Genomic DNA, 25561 nt, shown 5'->3' with positions numbered 1-25561 from the left:
TATATGCCCCAGTATCTGTTCTCTTCAAGGGCAGTACAGACATAGAACAACTTTTACAGCTGAGACTGAAATATGAGATTGAATTTAGACCTTCATCCAGCAAGAGGGTTGCTCCAGGTCAGGTCAGAATTAGATCTGAAGCTTTTATAGTAAGTGAGAATATTTATCTTTAAAAATAGCAGACTTTGACTGGACATGCCTCAAATAAGCTATATTTTAGTCACAAGATGCTAAGGAATTTCTTCTTTTCTACTTGTTAAAGATTTTTCAAATCCAAGTCTACCTTTAGCAATTATAAGCCAAGAGAAAAGAAAAATAAGTAGTGTAGGATTAGAGTTAGAAAAAACTATTTGTACCAAATAAAATCTTTAAAATTACTTTAAAATATTTCATTAGTAATGACCATATTTGGATAATTTTGTTTTCCTTAACAAAAAGCTCATACTTTTTGTTCATCAGAATTCTTTTTGACACTTATATTCTTAGGTTCTTGAAAGGCAAGGCATCTGTTTTCATTTCTTATCCTAATCCTATCTATACACTGTCTACTGACATGTCTGTCAATCCTGAAAGTAAGTTATTCATTTTTAGCTCTCCAGTAGAGAAGACAGTGAAGTCATCTTGAAGAGCCCTATATAAAGGTCAGAGCAGTGTTTTATCCCATTTTCTTATGGTGTAGTTACAGTTATTTCATTAGTTTTTCACCCATCAAGGTGAATTGTCTTTCTACTTTGACCATGTCTCCTCAATTGTCTTTCAGGAGTGTTAGAGGATATTAAAAAATCATGGTGATATCTGCTGTGACTGAAAAAAACACAGGTTCAGCAGTGTCACAGATGGAAACAGGATTAGCCTCACAGCACTTTTTTCACCTTAGCCACACAGCCTTAAATAGCTATTCTTTATACCTCCTCCTGCCCAGGCAAGAGCACCTCAGTGATTTAATCACATCTTTGATCATTTTCAGAGAATAATAGCAAGATGACTGAGCTTTTAAGTTAAATTGAATGATCATTGCTCATCCGCATACTTTCTAATGTTAAATGCCACTGCTGACATACTTCATACACTGACATATTTTGATAACTACCAAAACTTTGGTAGTTACATGTTGGGGATAAGCAATATAATCTTCTCTCCTACATGGAATTATTATACTTATGACTGGCTCCTTATGCACATAGACACATGCACAGATGTGAATCTAAGTATTACCAGAAATGAAGAATAATAGGGAATTGGAGTGAATACAATATTTCTTCACAGAAATTTATCAAAGACTAGCAGTTAAAGGAAAAGAAACTACATCTATGTCAAAGAGATTAAAATTCATTAAACTATATCCACAAAACTTGTACACAACTTGTAGAGGTCTCTGAGCTTGGCTAAATACACCAGAGCTTTACTTGACAAAACAGTAAATGTTCTCATGCAACTTGAAGAGGACTAGATTTAGCATTGGAGACAATCTACTGAATTAATGAGTCTATGTATATGTAAAGACACTATAAAATGTTTGCAATAAAATTTAAAATACACAGTTCCATCTTTCTTTGTTTTCATAAAACATGCTATTTTCTTGAAGAACATACTTTTTTCCACTAGTTATCTTACGTCAATTCTTTCCCCTGGAAATTAGTGAAATCTTCCCTTCTGATTTTGGAGCTTTGATTTTGTCTACCTACCAAAAAAGTTAGAGAATATATCACAAAAATCTGACTGGAAAAAATATTGCTCTTCCATTATCCCATCCTTCATTCAACATTCAGCTGAACAGAGAATTGGTCTGTGCAAGTGCATGGCTTATTGCTAGACAACAAATGAATTGCAAATGTTTCATGGACTGTGTTCTAAACCAGCTGAAACTGTCCACAACTTCAGTAAAGTCTATTCCAACAAAATTATGTTAAAAATCTGTTGTAATTATTTGCAAGGATGAATTGCTATTACTGGTTCTAATTTTGTGCAGACAAAATTCTGTCTTCTGAGCAGGAAAGCATTTCCACTAAGTTTGAAACTAAGAATGAAAGTTCTATCTTGAAAAATACACGTCTTAGACAAACTTGTTACACAAGGAGAAGGTCATTCTATTGTATAAATATTTTCTAGAGGTATCAGTAGTAATTGTCACTCACAGAGATGGTTCGGTCAAATATTCACAGGAACTTTGCAGTAATCTTCAACTCTGTAAACTTGTCAAATTTTCAGTGGGTTGGCTCCTGAATTCAGATTTGCCTATGGCATACACTGATTTCTTCCTGAAAGAAATTAAAGAATGTTAAATGTTAAACAAATTGTGTCATTGATAAGACTTTGTTATTCATCTTAAGCACTGCAAATTGTCATTTTTTTTCTAATTAAAAGTTAATTAGTTTTTAAAGAAAAAGCATCATTGATTGTTTCCACCATCAGTTTCTAAATATAAATCACCAGCTTTCAGAGACCACATTGGAAAATTTGTTTTAAAATTTAATTTTTAATTTTTGATTTTAAGAATTGAAAATATTAATTAACCCAGAAATTCTCAGAGAAGTCTCTTTCCAACCACAAAATAATACGAATGTAAATTTTTATTAATAACAATGACAATATGCAAGAGAATCTAGATGCACATAGAGAAATAACTCCTAATCTTAATATTTATATTTCACAATAAAATATTACAATTCCAGAGAAATCACCCATTCCATTAGAATCCAAATTGTTTTGTTGTAAATCATCAGTTCTTCAAATAAATGAGTGCTAGAATAGAAAATATATAGTCCTGTAGGTCCAAATAACGTGTTCTAAAAGTCTTTGAAAGACTATTTTAGAAAGTAAATGATGACAGACTTGTAATAAAAAACTGCATATGGTGAAATGTGTAATAGTTTATACTAAGAAAACTCGTTTGCCTGAAAACATTCAGGATAGAGACTGCACAGAAAATAATGCTGTGGCAAACGACATCATTTGTGTTTCGTTACTAATGGAAACAAATACCTGTTCTTATAGTCACTTCATTGAAAACCTCTCTTTAAAGTAGTATCTTCATATTTGTCAGCAGATCCACTTGGTAGAGCAAGTATGTGTACTTTCAAATATCAAAAGAATTTGATAAACAGTTATTCTGTTAGTTTACAGTATCAAAATAATTGTGCGCTAACTTCAGAGAGAGGATTCTTTGCATTCAATAATATATAATGTATAATATAATTATAAATATATAATATAATATATAATAATATAATAAATTATACCCAAGAGACATCATTGATGAGGCTACTCTTTCATGTTGATGCATTTTTCCCATGGACCCCTTTCTGCCTGAAATGGCCATTTAATAAACAGGTAAAAAAGGAAGAAAAAGGACAAGAATTTTTTTAAGAAAGTGATAGATGATACAAAGAAAACTGCTTTATCTTGTTTCTGAATACATTTATATTGCAAAAAGACTTTTTTGTTTGTTTGTTTTGTTTGTTTTTTGTTTTGGTTTGTTTTTTTTTGTGAGGTTATTTACATGCTTACCCTAAACCAATATCATCATGCAGTTAAATAACAAAGTTATTAACAACAAAGTACTGGGTAGCAAACCTATATAAACTCTGACTTAAGGAACTATAGAGGTTATAAAAAATATATGCAATTTTTCAGTGTACAAGCTACTGTTCTAAATTTGCTGACATTTTCCTTTAAACATCGGAGTCTGGAAAACTTCACCATTTACTTACCATTTAGGTGAGAAAACTAAACTCCTTTTTGATACAAACAAATGTAAATACTTCTATTATTGAGCGTGCAAAAGTAACACTTTCTTTATCCAATGAAAACAGTTTGGCACAGTCTGGATACTGTGTTATCTTTAACCACAAGCTGCGCCCACTATAAAACAAAGTTCATAAAACAAAAAGGACATTCTCATCCCCCGCCTCACCCAAATGCACTTTAAAAAACAAAACAAAACAAAACAAAACTTTCTTACTTTTTGTATACCATGAAAGAAACGTCTCACACAGATTTCTGGAAGTGCAATTTTTTTTTTTTTTTTTTTTTTTTTTTTTAGTGTTTTAAGACAGTAGACATGACAAAAGAAATAACACGTGCTTGGAAATCTTACTTTTACAAAGATAATACTTGAATTTCTTAGCAGTTCTATCCTTTATGAACAGACTAACAAAGAGAACCCTTCTTCCTGCTTCCCATGGAAACAGAATTCCAGTTTGGGGATATTCGGTCAACTATTTTCTCAGTTCACTCCCTCTCAGAGTCAGGCTGCTATGTTTCCACTACAGTATCCTCCAAGTTGTTCTGCTTCCCACACTGACTGAGGAAAGCAGGATTATATTCTGCTGTCAGTATGACAGCAGATGGCTTGTTAAAAAGTCATACAGCTATGTTTCCAATTTTATTGGTCATATAAAACTTTCTGCTCAATAAAAATTTCACACTTATTTACAGCCCCACTGATGCTATTCTACAGCCCAAAAGTTAGATACACTTTGTAATATGATTTAAATCCAAGACGAATATTCAAAACAACCAAGTCTGTCACACAACTACAATGAATTAATAAACACACTAGACCTCTCCATTTTTAAGTAAATTCTCCTTCACTTATCTGAAACTTTAAATTATTTTCCAGGTAAAAATATTTTATAAAAAAAATTATACACCTGAATGATAAAAACACCAATTAATAAGTAATAATTAAAAAATTTAAAAAGACAGTTCACTTGCTCTCTCATCTAATAATTACAGAGTTTTGACTGCATGCTATTTACTTTCTTTTTATGTCGTACAAGTGACAAAAGACTTGTAGGCAAAATGATTAGACAGACAGAGATGCATCTGCAGTTGGTCTCATGTTCTTTTCCCACATCAGGTAGAGCAGAAGACTAAGAATCACTTTCAGTGGCAGTGGTGTCACAGATGGCTGTAGCTCAAAAAAGCATCTTGTGTTACTAATCCATCCCATCAGAACACTATAAGCCAAACTTCTCATTCAGTTCACTCTCTTAATTTGCAACACTTTATAGAACTGTTAGCAAACTTGAAGATATGATGATCTTGCATATTAAAATCTCAAAAAAAAAAAAAAAAAATCTAGAGACAGAAGAAAGATTTTGAAATAGATACCATTAAGTCAAAATGAAGAAGAAAGTAAAAGTACCTGTAGCATCCAGGAGACAACTTACTTCCCCAGTTCATGACTGTAAAACTGACCATCAGGATTTCTGAGACATTACATAACAGAAAAAAAAAAAACCCTACATTTCAGAAAACACATTATCTGTAGCGGTGAGCAACTACAACTTTAAATACTAGTGGGAGATAAAGATTATTTGGGAGAAAAAAAAGGTATGCCACAGTTTGCTTCCACTTTTTATCTTTAAGATCTTGCCACATCCTTTGGAGTAGTCTTTGCCTGTGTAAGATCTCCTGCATTTTAGACTGGATCACAAATCACTCTGCATTCAAAAAAAAAAAAAAAAAAAAAACAAACCACAACAAAAATAAACAGAAACAAATGTCTTTGGGGAATAGCCTTTCAAGTTTTATTTATGCCAACGTGTCTCCAAATAACTTCTGTAGCAGTCAAGCATCATACTTGCTGTCAGATACACTTCTAGCTGTGTTTATTTTGTGGTGTAACATTGCTAAGGTAAGCAAGAAAAGTTACAGTCAAGTGCCACACATTCTCTAAATCTTCATGTAAGAAATCTATCTGCAGCTTCTGAGCTTTAACAAACCTCAGTAACAAGCATACTTGACTTCATAATAGCTGAAGGGTATCCGAGACAACACAAACTGAGCAAAAGACTGTCTTTAATTAATTGGAAACAATAGATAAAGCAGTTCTGGGTTATTGTTCTACTACCATACTAGTTCTCCTGTTCAGATGCAGTTTTGTTGCCTTATCTTCTCTACTTGAGTCTGATATTGCTTTTTCTCTATTATATGATGTTTTAACTCTACATTCAGTTTGGAGAAGGGATGGCCTTTATTACATCATTTGCCATAGTTGCAATGGGTACATTGCTAATTTAGCTATCCACACATGCTTTTATCTTCACAAATGGCTCTTGGAGAACTCCACAGAACTGTGCACAAATAATTACACTAGAAATTTTACAGAACCTTCACTGATCTTTCAATCAACTATCCAGTACTTCAAAAAATAATGCAGGAATAAACTCAATTTCATACCTGTTCAGTGTGCTGCTGTATCTTCTGGACTGCAGCCAAGCAGACAAGACTATCAACAAGGCAGTATTTTTAAATGTAGTCTGTAGTGATATGATAAGATGAATCACTTCCTATTTGAAAATGTTCATCATTAATCAGAAGTGCAAGAAATTCCATTTGAAAGGAGAGAAAGGACACACTGCCACATTGCCACATCCCAAGACAGGTACCAGAGTAAGCTGTACCTGGTAACAGTTACACCCGGAAATAAATGCCTCTCTCCTGTGGAAATGCAATAAGCATAGGGTAATTTAGTCTGAACTCAGATGCCTTAATAATGTGTATAAATTCGGGTATAAGGTCTGAGACTTAGATATAAGGTCTTTCTTCATAACTTTGTCCAGAAGTGTTAAAAATGTGCAGAAACAGCAGAAATCATGGTTCTGCAATCAAAGTACAAAACCATCTGTACAAATGCAGTCAACTTCACAATGTGACCCACTTCACACTGCAAGGAAATAACATATGTGAAAATTCAGAGGATGTTTTTGTAAACTTACATAATCGATACATTAATATTTAATATATCAAATCGTAGCTTATGAAGTTAAAAACAAAACTTGAATTCAAGACATTAAACAGGAATTGTTTAAATGTGCAATTTATCTTCACACTTTTTAAAAAGGTTTATATGCCTTTCCAATTCTTTTCATTTTGCAATCATAAATAATTCTAAAAAAATCTAGGAGGTTTCCTTCCTTCTGCTTGTTTTAGAGCTTATAAGCTGTCTCATTCCTTTATCAGTCTGAATATGCTTTTCCATCTTCTTAAAGTAATGAGTGACAGCACTTTTTTTTTATGATGCCCTGTTAAAAATGTTTTCTAAAAACAAAAAATTCAAACTACTATTAAACAATTACATTAAAAAGAATGTCTACTTATTGCATAGTCTTTTATCAACTGCATTTTTATAAAATCTTACTTTGTTGAGCTAGATTTTTTTCTTTTTTTTTTCCCTCCCCCTCTTTATATGCCTTCCCTGAGAGATGTGTGCTTGCATACACCAGTATGGAACAGAAAGGGGAAGTTCACTTAAAATCTAGTAGCTGCAGCTCCCTTTTATCTCTTTGCCATTTCTTCAAAAGGAAAGAACACGTACGGCAGTTTATCCAGAATAACAATATTACAATAATTACTTGTGTATAGATATTTGAGATGCTCACTAAAAAGTGTTCTGGCTTTTTTTTTTTTCTCTCCTTATTTTACAAGGTCTGAAGACAACTTTATTTATCTTCTTTTTTCTTATGTTCTGTATGCATAGAAGTTATGCAGAAGAGGTAAGGACCACTACATTAAATTTGTCAGGTCAGTGAATCTGTAGCAATCTTCTCTATTCAAAAAGCAAAACATTTTCCTGAATCTGGTTCATTTCTGCAGGAATTTTTATTCTCTTCTCTTAATGGATTTTAGGTTAAATTATGTAGAGAAATAAACAATCGTGCACACTTTTACCCTTATTTTGGAAGGACATTTCCAGTTGATGTAGTGAATTTTGATTCTGATTATACCATCTCATTTTGAGATACAAAAAGTAACAACATTATTATGCTAAGCAACACGCTCCTTTAAATGTGATATTATATTTCATCAGTGGAGTTGCTTTTGCTGTCGGTACCTCATCTCTAGTTCTAAATCTAACTACCAATGAAACCATTGAATTTCCTTTGGATAGGCAACTGAGGAACTGAAACTGTTCAAGAAAGACTTTCAGAGACAGCATGAATTGAGACCACATATGCGATTTTAAGGCTTTTTTCTTTTGGATTATTTTCTAAAAGTAAAGAAAATAACCTGTAACGTACATTGAACATCTGCATGCTATTTTTCTGTGAATAAACTGGAATTGTACAGAAACTATCTGCATAATCCTGTGAGATTCAGTATTGACCAATTACTCCCAGTAAAGTAGTGTTCCTTGGGAAAGTATCACAGTGAAGACTACACAGATAGTGATTTTACATTTAAAGATAGATGAAAAACATTCAAGCCAGTTAAAAGTTTTCAATAAAAAAGTCAAAAAAGGAGGAATGAACTCATCCAATCTACTTACAGACTTCTGTACAGATTTCTGCAGGAATTCTAAATCTGTAAAAGACTTCTTAAAAGGAACACAAGGTCCTTTCGAAAAGTCTTGCTTTTTCATTTTATGCTGACAGCTTCATCATATAACCTACTGATCACTCCCACTGATACTTGGGATCAAACACACCCAGAGAACACAACTTCACTCCTCATTCTGAGCTATCTAGCCCTTCTCTCTCTCTTCACTGTTTTGTGAAATGAAACAAAGTGAAAAGAAATAAAACTCGTAGACTACCTCACAAAGGCAGCAGCTTCCAGATATCTTTAATGCTCATCCTGAGGAAAGCATAAACCTTATGGCAACAAGGCTACCAGCATACTCAAAAAGAGTCCTAATTCCCTTTGTCCTTTAATTTTTGCTTCAGTTTCTTCAGCTGAGCTTGGTCACCTGCTGATAGCCTCAGCACAGGTCAACTGTATCAAGAGGAATGCTTGATTTAAGAGAACAGGAAAAATTTATTAAAAGACCTCTAAATATTGCTTTTCTTTGTAAGCATTTGAAAATGCTGTGGAGATGCTGTGTTGTCACATCTGTGATTAGATAGAGAGACCTGTAATTATAAGTGAGGATACAAAGATTTTCTTGACCTTATTGTAAAATAGTCTCCACTAAACTATTTGGAGAATAAAAAAAATATACTAGTATAACTTAATACTTCCTTATTTCATTTTCTTTTTACTAAGAGCTGGAGAACAGTGTGACAGACTACCATATTCTGCCTCTTTTTATTGCAACCATTACACAATAATAAATTATCCCTTAGTACTATTGTTACAATAATTAACACATCGTATTTCAGCTTTTTTATTACTTGCATAATACATCATTATTTGCATTAAATGTGAAGTATTTCATTGGAACTAATAAAGAAATACACTCTGTCCAAAAAAGATTTAACAGTTTCAGCTAAAACATTCTGCTATTCCATTTTCAGATGAGTTAAACACATTTAAATGAATTTCAGAAAGGAAAAATGTTATATAAAAAAAGAAAGGTAAATAAGCTAAGCCTTAAAGACATTAGATTTTACCAAATGCTAAATTAACTTCAAATACTATTCTAATATACAAATGTGAAATGGGAATATATGGTGTGCTCCATGCTGTGCTCTGAAATCTTAAAGCTTCCTGGGCTTTAGACAAGCAGAAGGATCAGGATTCATGCAATTAGGTGGAAGAGATATACTAGAGGAGGAGCAAATAGAAACTTAGAGGGACTTCCACTGTTAAATGATGCAAAGCTTTGCTTTAAAGCATCCTTAACTCACTATTTCCACCATATTCTGAAACTATCAGTTACCTGTTGCAAATACATATCCCAAATGTATCATTAGGTTTGTCTGAGCAATTCATAGAAATGGCCTAGACAATTTAGGATGATAGCAGCTTTTTGCCTACAGATTTAAGGATGCAGACAAATAACTTTCTTCTCCTCCTCACACTTTTACCTGCAGCTTCATTCTCTTTCACCTCATTATTGTTTCAATTCACTTTCAGCTGAGCTTTGAAATCCTCTCCAGGACCAGTAACTAAGTCTGATGAACACTTTCAACAACCCGATTTACCTGTGGCAGTAGAATTTTGTGGTTCAGAACCTACCTCAAATTCTCACTTGCATGATTACCTGCTTGTAGATAAACTTCATAGGTTAGGTATTATACATGTTAGGAACGTAGTAGTGCTATACCATGAACTAGAATGATATGTTGATGCCAAATGTAAACCAAGAGCGATATGATTGACCACTCAACCCAATATCTGTGCTATATTTGTCTTTCACTCTCCAGCCTCTTCTACAGTATAAAGCCTGGGTCACTGCCTCAACACAGAGAGGTAATGTAATAAGAATTGTAATGAATATGTACAATGCAAAACTTTGCACAAGTGCATCTCTCACAGACCGTCCTCAGCAGTAGCTCTCTAAGGTCTGTTAGAATGAAGGTATTACTAGGACCAGCGTTGTTAAGGTCTTGGTTCTGTTTCTGTATCTTAAAGCAGTCATATGAATCTTGTGCAATAAGATTAATCTGTCTTCTATATTTCCTTTTTATACTCTTATAACCTGATGTAATGCAGTAGGAGAACTTAACATTTCTGGAAGTCACTGCAATTATGATGCTCATTGGGTTTGTAGTGCAAGGAAGGGAAGAAAATCTGAATGTTGGGGAAATAGAAACAACTATACATAGAAACAGTTTGCTTCTCCTACTATGAATCAAGTTATATAGACACAAATTCTGACATATTAAGGAACAAAAGCCGAAGAGACAATACTAAATAAAAATATTCTAATATCAATGCTTTCTCTACTAATCCCAGGGGAAACAAAAAAAGTAGTATTAATACACTGTCTTCCATGGTTGGTAGAGATTAGCATTTGTATTGAGGATCTGTGAATTCAATCCTTTTTCACATAGGTTCACTCCATCATGAGACCTAGATAGATCAGCTCACTTTTCCTCCAGCTTCACATTCTTGATGGCTTGGAAGACCTCTGTCTGCTTACCAAAAAGTCTGTTTTGTCACCTCAAGCAACTGTTTTGTGTTTCAGTTTGCCAACACAGCTGAATTTCTAACCCTCTCAGTACAAATGCATCTACTGAAAGGACTTGTTTTGTTACCCGAGATAACTAATGGAGAAAAAGCTGCAGTAACGAATTGACAGATTTTTTTCAGCAACCTCAGAGGCAACAGGCCATCAACTGCTCTCTGTTTCTGAAAGAGATTAATGTCCTCTATTTAACTGTTTATTAAGAACTGTAACACTTGCTTTGCAGGAGCTCTGATACTCTTCCTGAGTAGAATGCTCCTGTTGATGTTCCTTTGAAATTTATAAAAGGGTAAACAAACTGTCAACATTTTCACTATGGCTTGGTGTGAAACCTCACATCTCAGCTTTGTTACACAAAGAAAAAAAATTAAAATCAAAAGAAAACAATATGAAATAAATGGTCATCTCTTAGGCACAACTTTGTATGCACTGGTACTAGAAAAGCGAATCAAAATACCAACAAAATTTCTCTTGAATTTTGTATATCAAAAGGCAAATTTCATTTACGTGCCCTATCTTGCATAGTAACATCAATAATAACTCCACTCTGTTAAATTAATAATAAGCAAGATCAGTTGCCCTTTACTGTCCCTTCCCCTCACTTTCCCTCCCTCCCCCCATGGTCAAGACACTCATTCAAACAACTATTTACAAGAGTGACATGCAATCTCCCTCCCTGCTTTCAACTTCTGAAAGAAATTTAATGTTTTCCTTTGTTTTCCAAAGAAATGTCTTATTCCAGTTCCGTTAAAATAAAGATAAAACAGAAGGTCTGACATTCTGGTCTGCATGTTATCTAAATAAATTAGCCCTTATCTGTATATTTGTTATCCTAGTGTCAGCTACAAGACAGAACAAGATTTTCTCAGTAATCCAGTTTAGCAGTGTCTCACTTACAGTGTGATCAATTTTTCAGTGTCCATGGTAGGTCTTATCACAGTAAGATGGTGCTGACTACTGGTTTTATAATCCACTCATTCATTGTAATATAGTAAATGTTATAGTAAACGTTAGATCCCCTCCTTTTTTTTTTTTCCTTTTGCTTTCACCGATTAGCGAAGCAGTTTTATTAAGTTGAAAGGGATTGGTAGCATTGAAAGTGAGGTTCTTAAGCACATAGCCCTCCCTGAAAATACAAGAACAAAATCCAACTAACTAAAAAGAAAAAAGAAAAACATAACATCTCTTAAATACATATTCCTGCTTTGTTTAAACTAAAATTCCTTTTCTATGTACTTGTTTTGCAACTGTTCCATATTATTTAGCTCTCTCACTTTCTTCCAGATACCTTAGTAGATACCAACTGATCCACTGAATGTTTTTCTGCACAATTTGGCAATTACCTCTTTCTCTTATGTGTAGATGGAAGTTAACATAAAAGGGGATACAATGAAATAAATAACCACATACAGTCTTTCCCTTGGTGATTGGAACCACATTGTTTACCTTCATTTCTGTTAGAGAAAGGCTTTGAATCCCAACCAGAGGCCCATAGTTCGCACTGTGCAGATGACCAGATGAGAGTGAATGCTCCAGAAGGCTTACCAAGCTAGTGTACACACATTCTTTCGGCATATGCACCAGTTAAAAACTTTAACACTCCCAGATGACATCAGTTGGAAGACACCTCTCAGTTCCATCTGCTGATCAGCCTTTCTGAGGCAATCACTCTACAGTTTGTTTTACTCAAAATGAGTTATGTTGGTTTAAGTAGTCAAAACACAGTATTTATATAAGCAAAGTCCATTGAATTGGAACAAGTCTGAAATCAACCAAAATTTCACTGGCATGCAAAGCAAAAATGATTTCTGAAAGAACACTTGTACTGAGCAGTTAAGGCAGTAACATCAATTATATTGATGCAATGAGTTTTCATGCATACAATCATCAGCTGCAAATAATCACAAATAAGAAAATTCATTACCCTTAGAACACACGTGGGGCTCAGGAGACTGGAAATATGACTAAAGCATCACCCTTACCCCAGCGTGTCCTTGAGATTAGTAAAGATTAGCTGCTAATCCCTCTAGTAATCCTAGTAAATATATAAAATATTTTAAGTGGTGGTTGTGTTCTAAAATCAGAAATCATTGGGCTCTCCCTGTTGCATCTGAGCTGCACCTATGTGGAGTCAGTTAAGGCTGAAATAGAGGGCCCTTCTCAACTGGGACAGTTGAGAAGCAGCTTCTCCAGCTCCCTTGTACAGCATACAGAAGGTGCTCCACCAAGAAAAACACAGCATAGAACTTCACTGTAACCCTTCACGGTGCCTGTCACACAAATTCCATGCAACACCTGAATTCTCCAAATTAGGGGAACTCCCTCAAATAGAACAGAAAAAGGCAGGATGACAGAAGAGGTTCCGGCCCACAAGCATACCCATTCCAGCAATCAATCAGCTTGCTTCCTGGCTGTAAATCGTGCTTTCTTTGTCTCTGGCTGCTTACACAGAAATGGTGAGTGACAGCCTGTGGATGGTGTTTGTTACATCAATTATGTTCAACAGTAGATTGGTTTTAAATAACTGTAGGGGTTTCTGTGAAAATTCAGTCTGTCATATCAAATTGACTAGAGAGAAGATGTAAGCTTTGTAATCTGTGTTGTTGTATTTGATTTAAAGTTTCCAATACTTCAGAAAAAAAAAAAAAGAAGAAAAAAATAGAAAAAACAAGGTAGTCCACATTCCCCTTTTAACTTCTAGCTGCTTTCCATTTCAGTAGCATGAAGACGTAAACTCCAATGAAGCACCAAGCAGACAGAGCATGCCAATAAGTCTTATCCACACTATTTTACCATATCAGTCTGCTTTCAGTATTATTTCAAATTTGTCACACTAACCCAGTTATGAATATCGTACATTATCATTTTGCATATGCTGTTGCACATTTTACTCTTTGACCACACCTGCAAACTATTATCTTCATGGGAATTTGAATTTCCTCATCTCCTACACAATTTCGTGGTTACTGAAGAATTTGGCACATATATAATGAGCAAAGATTCAAAATCATACTTTAGAACACTTTTTAATTATTGGGGGCAAAGAGATCTGTTGTTCTGTCATTTGATCCTGCTGCTGAAGTGTAAACATCTAGCAGATATACAAATTTCCTCTGAAATACATATATATAATCATTATGTATATATTAGTTCTTCGCTTATCCAAGGCTGAAATGCAGTGTTTTAGATACCTCTGCCATTCTTCTCACCTGCTTTCTATAGTTTCAGTTACCAACCTCACTTGCCTTATTTATCCCTGTCCCTTCTTCAGAATCGTTCCTGGGATCATTCTCTTCCTTTGGCTTCAGGATGCATTATTCCTTTCCAGAACCAGGAAGTGTCTTTCAGTGGGCAGGATTTCATTTTTAATTCTGCTGGCCATCTCCTTCTCATTCTGTATTGTTAGCATCCTACCAGACTGGGCTTTCCTACAAAAAGGAAAATAACAAGCAAAGATGAGTTGTTAATTACAGAAATATAACTCAGAGCCACTTTTAAATTACAGCCTTAGGACAGCCCTGTAGCATGAACACAAACTCAAAGTTGTTTGTCTCTATGTTCCAGTACAGTTTTACAACATTTTGACTTTTTCCACATCCCCCTTTGCAAAGATGGTGCTTAATTTTAGAAGGGTTGATCTCGCAACATAAAGAGATCGTTACAGATATTAGAAAACAAACTGCCTCCTTATTTTCTAATAGGAAAGCAGTCAAATAAATATTTAAAGATCTTGAACTTACTGAAACCTAAAAGCACACTCTGCCAGGATAATGGGGGAGAATTTACCAAAAAGAGGTCACAATAGCCAAAAGTTTTCTTTACTGGCGCAGCCCAGGGTGGTCTGTGCTGCCAGCCATCCGACAGCCAGGCCATGCAGCAGCAGCATTCCACCCTAGCTTTCTACAAAACAGACATAAATCACAAAGGAGGCCAAGCACAACTAAAAATAATGAGTAATTTGCACTATTCCTGAGGTAAATAAGCCATGCAATTGTGGGGACACTCAGACCATTTGAACTAACCAGCCTGAATCTATAGATAGCACAGCCATGATGTGCAGTAGGCAACAGAAATTAGGTTTCTCTTCACAGGGGTCTCCATTTTGTGGATGTGTCCTCACAGTTGATGTAAGTCACTGTCCAAAACCATTACTTTTCTGTTTTTGTTTGTTTGTTTGTTTTGTTTAAACTTATGATACCAAAGCAAATCAGTTCCCAAATCAGTTCCCAGCCATACGTCTTCCTCTAACAGGCACTGGCACACATGGAAGAGATGAGAGGCAGAGACAGATTCTTTTTCCTCCGCAGAAGCAAGGGTATTAAATCCTACTTAGATATAGCTCAGTGGGTCATTGACTCAAAATAAATGCCCAGAACTGGCTAAGACATCAGGCTATCTGATCTCTATGAGCAGCGAGATGAAGTAGCTAGGTTTTTGTGTTCTCCCCACCCCCCACCCCCAGATTTCTTTTCATTTGAGACCATCATATTCACAGAAATAGTGAGTGGCCATATTCCAAGAGTCATTCCAGATTATGTCATCATTATACCAATAGCAAATATGTAGAGGAAAGAAACATGTTCACAATTACTAGTAGAGTGGAAAGCTAGAAAAGATAAAATAAAGTTAATGAAAACAAATATTAGTGCAAAAGTAAGGAAAAGTCTGATAAACAACAAACAAACATTGCTTGATAAAAATTTACCAGTTCTCCAAGCACAGGAACTTTCTTATAAATGACAACCTAACTTCAATGGCCTGGATTTCAAATCAAAGACATTGCACTAAATGAAATTTATTTACCACTTAATTACATAACAATCTGGTGTGTTTCAGTCCTTTGTGTATCCAGTATGCATGAGTAATGCATACCCAGTTCTTTCTCTCAATTTCCTATGCGAGTTTCAATTACTAACTTAAGTTTCACACCAAAGTCTTTTTATTTCTTAATTATATATCAGAGTGGGTCTTCCATGATGTATCTGCTATCTGAAAACCATAACTGGTAACCTCATTTTGCTCTACCATGCCTGGATTACATGTGCAGTGGCTCACTTAAGTGATTCCTTCCTTCCACATAGTCATCATGCAAAAGATCATCCACAAATACATGAGAGGGCAGCTCAGATCTCTGGATATCTTCACAAATTTTTGACTCAACTTTTTCCCTTAGATATACACTAGAAGTGTCAGGTGGGATGGGGTCCTCATGAAAAGGATGAAAACAAGATCTTTAATGTGCAGAGGGTAAGGAAAATCATCAGAAAGACGTTTATCTCACACACTTGCAATTAATAAAAGTGTGTTGCAATATTTTTCTGCTCACAGAGATGGAATTTCAACTCAGATAAATTAATGGGCATACCTCACCAGATTAAGACCAGACACTACTTACTCATGGATTCCTTTGACTGCACTCCGGTTCATACCTTTCTGCATCCAACAGTGACATTTACTTATGAAATTCTGACAAATGCTCAACTTCAGCAAGAAGCCGATAAGCATGCTGATCGGAAAGAAGCAGTAGGATATGGAAAGAGCAGATTTAGCATATAATAGCAGCTGTTCAACTGATACATCTTTTCATACCCATGACACTTCCCTCACTCTTTTCTCCATTTATTCATGTTTAAAATGGGAGTAACTTTGAACTGTCTACAAACATCAAAGAATCATCATAAAATATTTTCTACAATTACCGCAGATAAGTCTTATGTCTGCCAGTGAATATCTCATCGCCAGGTGGATCATATTTGGGAAATGTGACAGACAGAAAAGCCAGTGTTCTGAGGATTTAAGAGAATGTGAAATACAGAGTTTAAGAGAAGCTGTCTCTCCCTAAACATTCTGACAAAGAACAGGCATTGGAAGCAGCCTGCCTGAATTAACAAAGTGCTGGCAGTGCATCCCAGAAATAAAAAAGACTTAATAAACTAATATTTGATGGCATAATTGTACCAAAAGCAAAAAGCATAAAACACAAACAAGTAGTTAGACACAAGTACTTAATAAAACCCAAGTGCTTTTAAAGGGTAATTTTTACATTCGCTTCAGCAACTCATGGCTTGAAACTATCTTATTCTCAAATTTTCATTTTATAGTTCTCTCAGCCTTTTTTCTATTAATTCCTACCCCAAAGTGACTTTTCTCCTGTTTATCTGCATTGTTTGCTTTTCAGGGATAGCCTGTGCTCCAGGTCACAATAACTGAATTAAAAATGAATGTTTGACCAAAATAAAATTAATTTGCTCAGAATCAGCTGCATTCCTACTTCTGTGTCCTTGCTGCATGCTACCAGTACAATAACCCCTCAAGAACTTGCTCAGCAGTAGCAATTCCTGTATGGTCTGCCACCCAGCCTATCAGTGGTTACAAGACAGGACTACATCTTGCCTGCTGTACCACAGTTTTTGCATCTTCCTTGCTCCCTGCAAGGCTGCTTCACTTCCTTGTTGAACATTCCCAATCGCTGAGTCCCATTGATCCTTCCGGGCACACCTCTTCCTCAGAATCTTTCATGCCCAGTTATAGCAAATGACTGCCCTTTCTACTCCCAGAAAATACTAGAGGATGGAGGCTACAAGACCATGGAAATTCACAGTTACTGGTAATCATCATGTGCTTGAAGGATGTGAGAGTGCTCAGTTCTTCGGCATGCCAAAAAGACTTACGGGAAGCGGTTGCCTTTAGATCTACTTCAGAGCAGTCTTGTTTTCCTTAATTGCCACCAAAAAGGAATACCACTGGGCACGCTTCTCTTCCTGTACAAGCTCTAACCAGGATAATCTCTTGAAAACAGTTCCATGGCAGCATTTGGCACTGCAGCCATTAAGCTTCCCTAACTTAAACTGGAATGGTATTTCGTCAGTTCTTCAAGGATCCAATCCTGCTCTAGTAACAAATATTAACATGGCTCCAAATCTGGTTTCATGTCCATGTAGTTGAACTTGGAATGGGCAAAAAACCCTCTATTTCCAGTTCAGACACTCTGCTCAGTTCTGCCTCTGACAGATAATTCAAAAAGCCTGCATCACCTCTTCTTTCTCTGCTGGGTAAATGAAAGGCAATTAAGTGGAATTAGAATGCCAGAATAAGAAAACTCAGGGACGGAAAGAAACAGCCCTTGAGAAAATAGAAGCTTTGAATTTCTTTAAGACAATGGTCTCCAAGCACAACCATCTTCACAGCAAATCCTAGGCAAAAGTGCTTTCCATAATTTCTGCTCTCTGGTCTATTACAGGCTGTGATTCACAGTCCTGCTTCAGGAGATTTCAGGTATTTATAGTTTTCTCATTAGGCTAATGCATGAGAAACATTTTTTGAGTGACTGTTTTACATTTGCAATTTTTCTCATGCAACTGAATTGATCAAAATGAATCTTCAAGTACATATTTATATCCTAATTCTTTTATATATACATACACAATTGGATTTTGTTTGTTTGTTTTGTTGTTTTTCCCTATAAGCATAGTGCCACAGCTGCAATTAAGCAGAAACGATCTGTTATTTCCTTTAAGGGTTTTGGGAAAGGAATGGCAGAGGACTCCAGTTATATCTTCAACTTACTTTGACAGAAAACACCTTGCAAAAGTGCATCCTCAGTAAGTCAGGATGCATCATCAAAGACAGTTTCAAAATGAAAAGTAGAAAGAACTAAACTAGTGGGAAGAACTAAGTATATCACCAAATATTTGTGCAAACAAGGAGCCAAAACACAAAAAGCTATTTTTTAGGTGTTCTAACATGCTTCACAGTAAGTTTGAATCCATACTACTTAAAATTGAAGTCCTCTGCAGTTTTTCCTTGCAAAGAGGGTTTTACAATGACAGCTTGTTCCAGCTATTATACTGGACCTGCGGACAGCAAGCTTCTCACAGAACCTTTCTTCTCTGAAAGCATTACAGATAAACTCAATTTTTTAATTATATTCAAAAAAATACTAATAGAAAAAAAAAAAAAAAAAAAAAAAAATCAACAAGCCAGAGTGTGTAAACTCTTCTTCGTGGATTTTCAGCAAAGGTATTAAATTAACACTAGATTGGTAGCAAATCCTGGTAATGCCTGTGATCCCAAATAGTGTGTTCTATGACTAAAATCTATGTGTGTTATTACCCACATCATATGATCTTTATTTTAATACACAAAAACTGCAAAATAAAAGGCTTTCAATGAAAGGCAGCCTGAGTATGAGCTGGTATGTAGTTGACTGCCTCTGAACAGAGCAATCCTCTTCAGCTCCTAATGCAAAGATGAAAGTCAGCCTAGACCCCATTTACCTCTAAGATATACATTAGCATATTTAACTTAAAAATATTTCAATGTTGTGTTTTCATAGACTTGAATATAAGAGAAATTTTCCCATGTTACCCTAATAGTAAGATGTCTAGGATGTCCTTCCTCACTTACATGATTAGAGATCAAGGAGCACATAGTCTCACTGAAAACATCCATGACACAGAAAGTCAGTCTGTAATGCATGGTAATGTTATGTAAAATGTAATCAATAGTGACATAAGTGAATATCAATAGTGATATCAGTGAATATTTTATACACTAAATTACAAGTACAGAGGATTCTATAATCCCCTGAGCACTCTGATCAGATCTTGAAAACATGCCTATCTTTAACCCTGTCACTCTGATCGCAAGTGAACTAACTCCTGAGCCTAAAGCCTAAATCTGCAATCTACTGATGTGATATAAAGCATTAGCACAATGGACAGTGAGAAACTGGATACATTATCAGACCAGTATTTGCCCATACTAGGTGTAAAGTAGTAATTAACACTATTACAATATGTTTAAAGAATATTTCATACTGTAGAATAAGTTCCTCAGAAACAAAGGCAGGTGAAACTGTCACATTTGCTTTATAACCAGCTAACTGATAACAAAAATAAAGCAAAAGCCTTTAGAAACGAAGCCTGATTTTGAGTGCTGAATATCTAAGATCTAATCATGAACATTTTTAGCACCTGCTAATTTCAGTTTCAGTTATAGCTCAGATTCTTTTTTGTTTCAAAATTTGACTTGGAATTGAACATTTAAACAAGCTATGATGACAATTCTGACCCAAATAATTGGGAAGATGCTTGGAGAAGGCTCATGTAGGTTGAATCCTTAGAGGAAAATCTACAGGATTTATAGTAAACTCTCTGAACGAATGGAATTATTTTTTCCCCAGGTGAAATGTAGGCAGGATTATCTTCTGGCACATTTTAACTTAGACATGATGGTAAGCACTAAAACTATTCATAAATTTTTGTAATAATAATATACATGCCAGCGGGGTTGTGGATTCTCCTATGGATATATTCAAGACCCACCTGGATTCCTACCTGAGCAGCCTGCTGTAGGGAGCCTTGCAGGGAAGTTGGATTCTATCTCTGGAGGTCCTTTCCAGCCCCTACAATTCTGTGAATACAAAATTCATGGGAAAAAAAAAAAAAAAAAAAAAAAAAAAAAAAAAAAACACACCTCTGCAAAGATTTATGGTGTTCAATTCTCTAATTACAGTATTTTTACAGCAAACAGATGATAAAAAAGTTTCAGCATATATCCAGTATTCAATTTCTGTATGCAAAGTTCTCATATTTATAAAAGAAAAAAAATGTAATTATCCCATGTAAACAGTAGTTATTGTATTTAAAGTTGGTATTTTCTAAAGTGGGATTATTCCTCCTACTCATTTCTGCGGTTTTCTCTCTGTAAGCAGTAGTACATTCCAGTAATTTTCTTGGTGTGCAATGTACCTGGCTGTCAATGCCTTCCAGGCTAGAATTTTGGGCACTAGTTCTTGAAGGAGAGCAAGGGTGTTCCCTAGAGAACGTTTTGATCTTTCCAGATGAGTAGCATTTTTCACTTCTTATGATCCATCCTTGATTTTAATCTCATCAAGGATACTAAACTCTCCACATGACCAGTGTTTCACAGATTTGAATTCAGCTGCATAAAAGTGCCAGACGTGCACATCAGAAAGATAACTAAAGAGGAAAATATGAAAAACACCATTAAAACACAATATTTTGTCAACCAAAATAAAGAACGACACACTGCGTTTTCAAAACTAGTGATTACCATGTAACGTCCCTAGTTCTTGGAGCTCGTGCTATTATCATTTACTGACACCAACCAGGTTGTACAGAGCCTGAAGCTTTTTCTTGGCTCATATGCTGAAACTCATTTAGGATAGACCTGCAGGACACAGTTATTAAAACTTAACACTCACAAAGCTGTTCATTCAAGAAACAGGGAAGCTCACAGACGACAATGCATCTGGTAGATTCACACTGAGCAAGCAGCAGAGTAATTAATTAAAACAACTTCTGAGCAGCAGATGCATAGGTAGTATTCAGTAATTACATTTATTTTAATTCATACTGGTTTATGAGCTTATTACCCATAAATCTGGCAAGAAAAGAAAATTAGAAGATACTGTTAGTAAAATAAATTCACAAATCTGTGTTCTTCCTCTGGTTATGGAATATATGGGATGAAACTACTAAGCCCATGTCAATTAGCATAACATCACTGAAATCAGTGGCCTAATGCTCATTTGCATCATTTGAGATTGGAGTAGCTGACATTTAGCAATGTGTTGGAACAAGCTATGCTCTCATTAAAAAGCATTATTTTTAAAATATACATTTGTTGTGACATTTACAAATCAGAATATTCATTCTTGTTGTATGGATCACGTTAAGTTAGTGATTAAAACAGGGACAAATTAAACAAGGCTACTTTTCTAGACAATTTCAAGTATAGTTGTTCCAGCTTAGAAAGGCAAGAAATTATAACTGTAGTTGATCTAATACCTGTGACTCTAATAATGTTAAGTAATTATCACTGTCTCTCTGCTCTTTTCAGACTTTACTGGTCTGAGTACGTATCTGTTGCACTACATGTTTGAACAGTGCATGCTGAAAGGTACTTTACAGTCTTCTAACAACATGTGTACAGTTTACCACTAGCGATTATCCAATGGGAACTGCATAGTCACTTGAGGCATCCAAGTGATTATCTTGGGGACATTCTATAATTTAAACTGGCTAATTTGACTGTTGGTTCTATACTGAAATAACTTTTTATCCCCCTAAGATTACCCCAAAGGACAGACCTGGGTAAAGTCCCATGTACTCCTGGGAACTTTCAGCACCAGCATAACATCATAACATACAAATTTTCTCCTTTCATGCATGGGCCTAAAGAAATGCATCACTTAGTCTTGATGTTAAACAGCACTTTTCTTCCCCCGCATGCCAACGAGAAGTATAAACAGAAGCATGTTGCAACATGCATTTTAATCAGATACCCTAATCACTAAAACTCAGACTATCCCAACAAGAATTTTTTCTCAATCTAATGTTAATCAAACTTCAAATTTCCAGCCCATGGTAAGATGTATATTTCATACATAGTTCTTTGCTTAGACAAAGTTTAGAATCTTTTCATATGGTAAGACAATTGTTTGAATTATGCTGAAATGCTTCATTTTAAAAGTGTTGAGCAAACAAAAATGTTCAGTTCAGGGCTGATGTACAACACGTCATTTTAACTGTATTAAAATGCAGTACATAACATGACTTAAAATGCAAATCACCTCATCAAGCTATATCTTCATAATTGTTCTCATCTCGGAGCATTTCATACAATTTTATTTACAGGGGAGTTTTCACTGTATATAATTCTCCTTAGAATTCTGCTCACACAGACAAGTGCACTCCCAAACAGCACCCTGGGCACGGCTAGGAAACATCATCCAGTGTTAAGTATACTCAGTTAACTAATCAACTTGAAGACCTTAGATCTGAGTTTGAAACAAAACATTCTGGTTTTATTTTTTCAACATAAAAGCTAAAACTTCAGGAAACTGCTTTTTTTGTTTGTTTGTTTGAGACAGAATAACCATCTCTACCTCCTTCCTACTTATATTTGAACATTAAATAATACTATGAGGAGTGGAACCATACTGAGTATCTCAAGATGAGTAATGGTCCTTTATTTTTCCACTATGTTATCTTAAATAAGTGCAATGAAAAAGCAAAGCCAGTCAAACATTTAATTTCATATAGAATGTCCTTCAAGTGGCACGGCGGAAAAACTGACTCTTTAAGCTAGTTACTTCCATTAAACATTTTCAGAGCATAATTCTATATTTTATAGATAATCTTAAAGTATTTTGTTCTTTTGCCTCTGAGTCTACAAATTCTATCTTGTTTTGTGAGCAGAAACAGTTTTCTGGTTTTTGTGTTTGGTTTTTTTTGTGTGGTTTTTTTTTTTTTTTAAGACTAAGATTTGGCCTTCAATGCCTTTCATGGACACTGTAGATCAATAATTCAAACAGAGCAGAGTTATTTTCCCCCTCTGTAACAATCTTGTGATATATGGGAAATTAATTGGTAGGGTCCAGTTACATACCAGTATCCATTGAGAAATTGTCTGTATCATACTCATCAACACTGCAAGTGATATTGATTAACATCCTTACACAGAATAAAATGTGTCCCAAGAATGGAATGGCAATAAGTCTCCGCCATGAAAGCTGAGCACATACAAAAAGGCTTATTTTTTCCTACAGGAAAAAAAAAAAAAAAAAAAAAAAAAGAAAAAGAGGATTTCAAGCTATTGTACAACGTCTAAATATTTTTTGCAGAGCACTGCTCATTCCAGTTATTTCTGCCTAAAGAAGTTGTCATTTTACACAACAGTCTGGACTTTTGAAGCACTTAAGAAAAGTGCTTGTGCACATGACAATAACCAATACAATATGGCAATGAGTAAAAGACATAATTAAGAAAATGTGTATTTATTTCAATGCTTCAATATGAACTCTGCTCAAAGCTAATCAGAACAATTTAAAAAGAATGCCTTTCTCAGCAGATTTAGCACAATTAGAGTTGGGATCTGCTTGCTTTTGAATTAAAGGAGATAACTCAGATGATGACAGTGCTAAGTCACTGCTCTGTTCTAAGAAATGACAGTCTATAGCACCTGGCAGTCCATATATTTATTTGAGGGAATCAGTTCCTTTACTGTAGTGCACATATTTTTCTTGCCAGGGTACTGCTTTTCACATAACTTCACCAACCTTGCATTTACAGGTGACTTACTGATGAGTTGCAGTGAGAACTGCTCTTCCGTGACTGATCTGTCCTAATAATGCTGTTGATCTAGGTATATAATGCAATTGTTTTTTCTCTTCTTCATCAGTTATTGAAAGCTCAGAACATGTTAGGTTCATGGAGTACACAGGGTAAGTCAAAGATCCATTACTGGTCACATTTATGGCACATAGAGAGATCAGCTGCTTATACAGTTCTTCAATAGATCATTTAAGTGTTATCAGGTTTCCTCATTTTTAATGTGCCACGTTGGCAGGTACATTTAAAGCAGTTTTAATTTTCTAAAGCAACACATCATGCTGTGTTTATGCTCTCTGGTCAGTATATCTTAAAACAAACTTGAACACTCCTAGCTGAGAATATTGTTGGTGTCTTCAGCAGACACGTAAGCATATCAGCTCTCCAAAGGCTTAAAAGATTTACTTTAGGTATCATTCAGTAAAAGAAAAGATGTCAGAAAGAGGTTCCATGAAGCTGCAACTATTTCTGCATTCTGCCCAAGCTATGATTATCCATCTTAATTTCAGTGAGACTGCTACCATCAAGCAGCAAACAATTCTGCATACCGGTAAGTGATGCTACTTATTTCCACAAATGGTGAAAATGGAATATACTGCTCTGCAAAGGTCATGCTGTTACAGAGGTTGATCCAGTTTTTGACACCGAGGAAAATGAATAACAACAAGCAACACGAAATAGAACAGAAGATCTTTCTGTTTTGTCATTTTTCATTACCTAGTAATATATATTAACATAAACCAGACATTTCTAGATCAGAACCATCTTTTGATAACACTGACCTTTCAGATAAAACTAGCTTTAGTGGATGAATATGGAAGTATTTCATGGTATGTTCTCACTTCAAAATACAAATTATGCAGATAAGTAGTAATACGCGTACCCTTTACTTATTTAAGCATCCTTGTTTTTAGATCCCTGTTCTTTTCAAATTATATATGGATTAAATTGCCCCCGTTTCTTAGCTGGCGATGCTGCAGTAAAATGCAACCAACGTCACCAAATAGTAACATTTATGGTTCAGTTATTTTAAATTCCTCTGCTGCAAACTCTTATTGACACTCATTTCTTACATAAGTAATACAAATAAGTAACTTTAAATAACTTGTTCTCTTAACAAATATTATGTTTTATGAAATTACTTCAAGTATTTTTACATTTTAATTATTTCTACCTTATATTTATTTTAAATCAAAATGTACATTGCCAGGTAGAGAAGGCAGTCAAATCATTAAATTTAAAATGAACAAAGCAACTTTTACTCCTCTGTAATTTTCAATTTCTTATATATGACAGTGGAAAGTAACTGAATTTTCCCCAAAACTGTCACATTTCTAAAAATAAGTGTTTCCGGATGACATCTCAAATTACAAAACAACCTGCAGATTTGATGAACAGTTGCAAAGCTCTTACTAGCTTTTCTGACTAGAAAAAAAAAAAAAAAAAAAAAAAGAACTTATACACAGTATTTTTCATCTCTATATTATAGCTGGTGTACAATAATCATTAATATAACTGCTAAAGAGACAAAAAAAAAAGCACAGAACGCAGCAACAAAATGAGG

The 25561-nt window shown here is 34.9% G+C and overlaps 1 long non-coding RNA gene across 1 annotated transcript; it reads right to left on the bottom strand.

Moving 5' to 3' along the window:
• Positions 1 to 14108: 14108 nt before the first annotated feature.
• Positions 14109 to 20278, bottom strand: LOC125689505 (uncharacterized). The gene is made up of 3 exons (XR_007375312.1): positions 20197 to 20278; positions 15352 to 15464; positions 14109 to 14286 (listed from the first exon to the last, which is right to left on the bottom strand). It is a non-coding gene; the product is annotated as an uncharacterized LOC125689505 (long non-coding RNA).
• Between the last annotated feature and the right edge of the window lie 5283 nt (positions 20279 to 25561).

Source organism: Lagopus muta, chromosome 2 (genome assembly GCF_023343835.1).
Source record: "Lagopus muta isolate bLagMut1 chromosome 2, bLagMut1 primary, whole genome shotgun sequence".
NCBI lineage: Eukaryota > Metazoa > Chordata > Aves > Galliformes > Phasianidae > Lagopus > Lagopus muta.
Note: the sequence above shows the minus strand (reverse complement) of the source record. Positions and strands in the feature narration are given on the sequence as shown.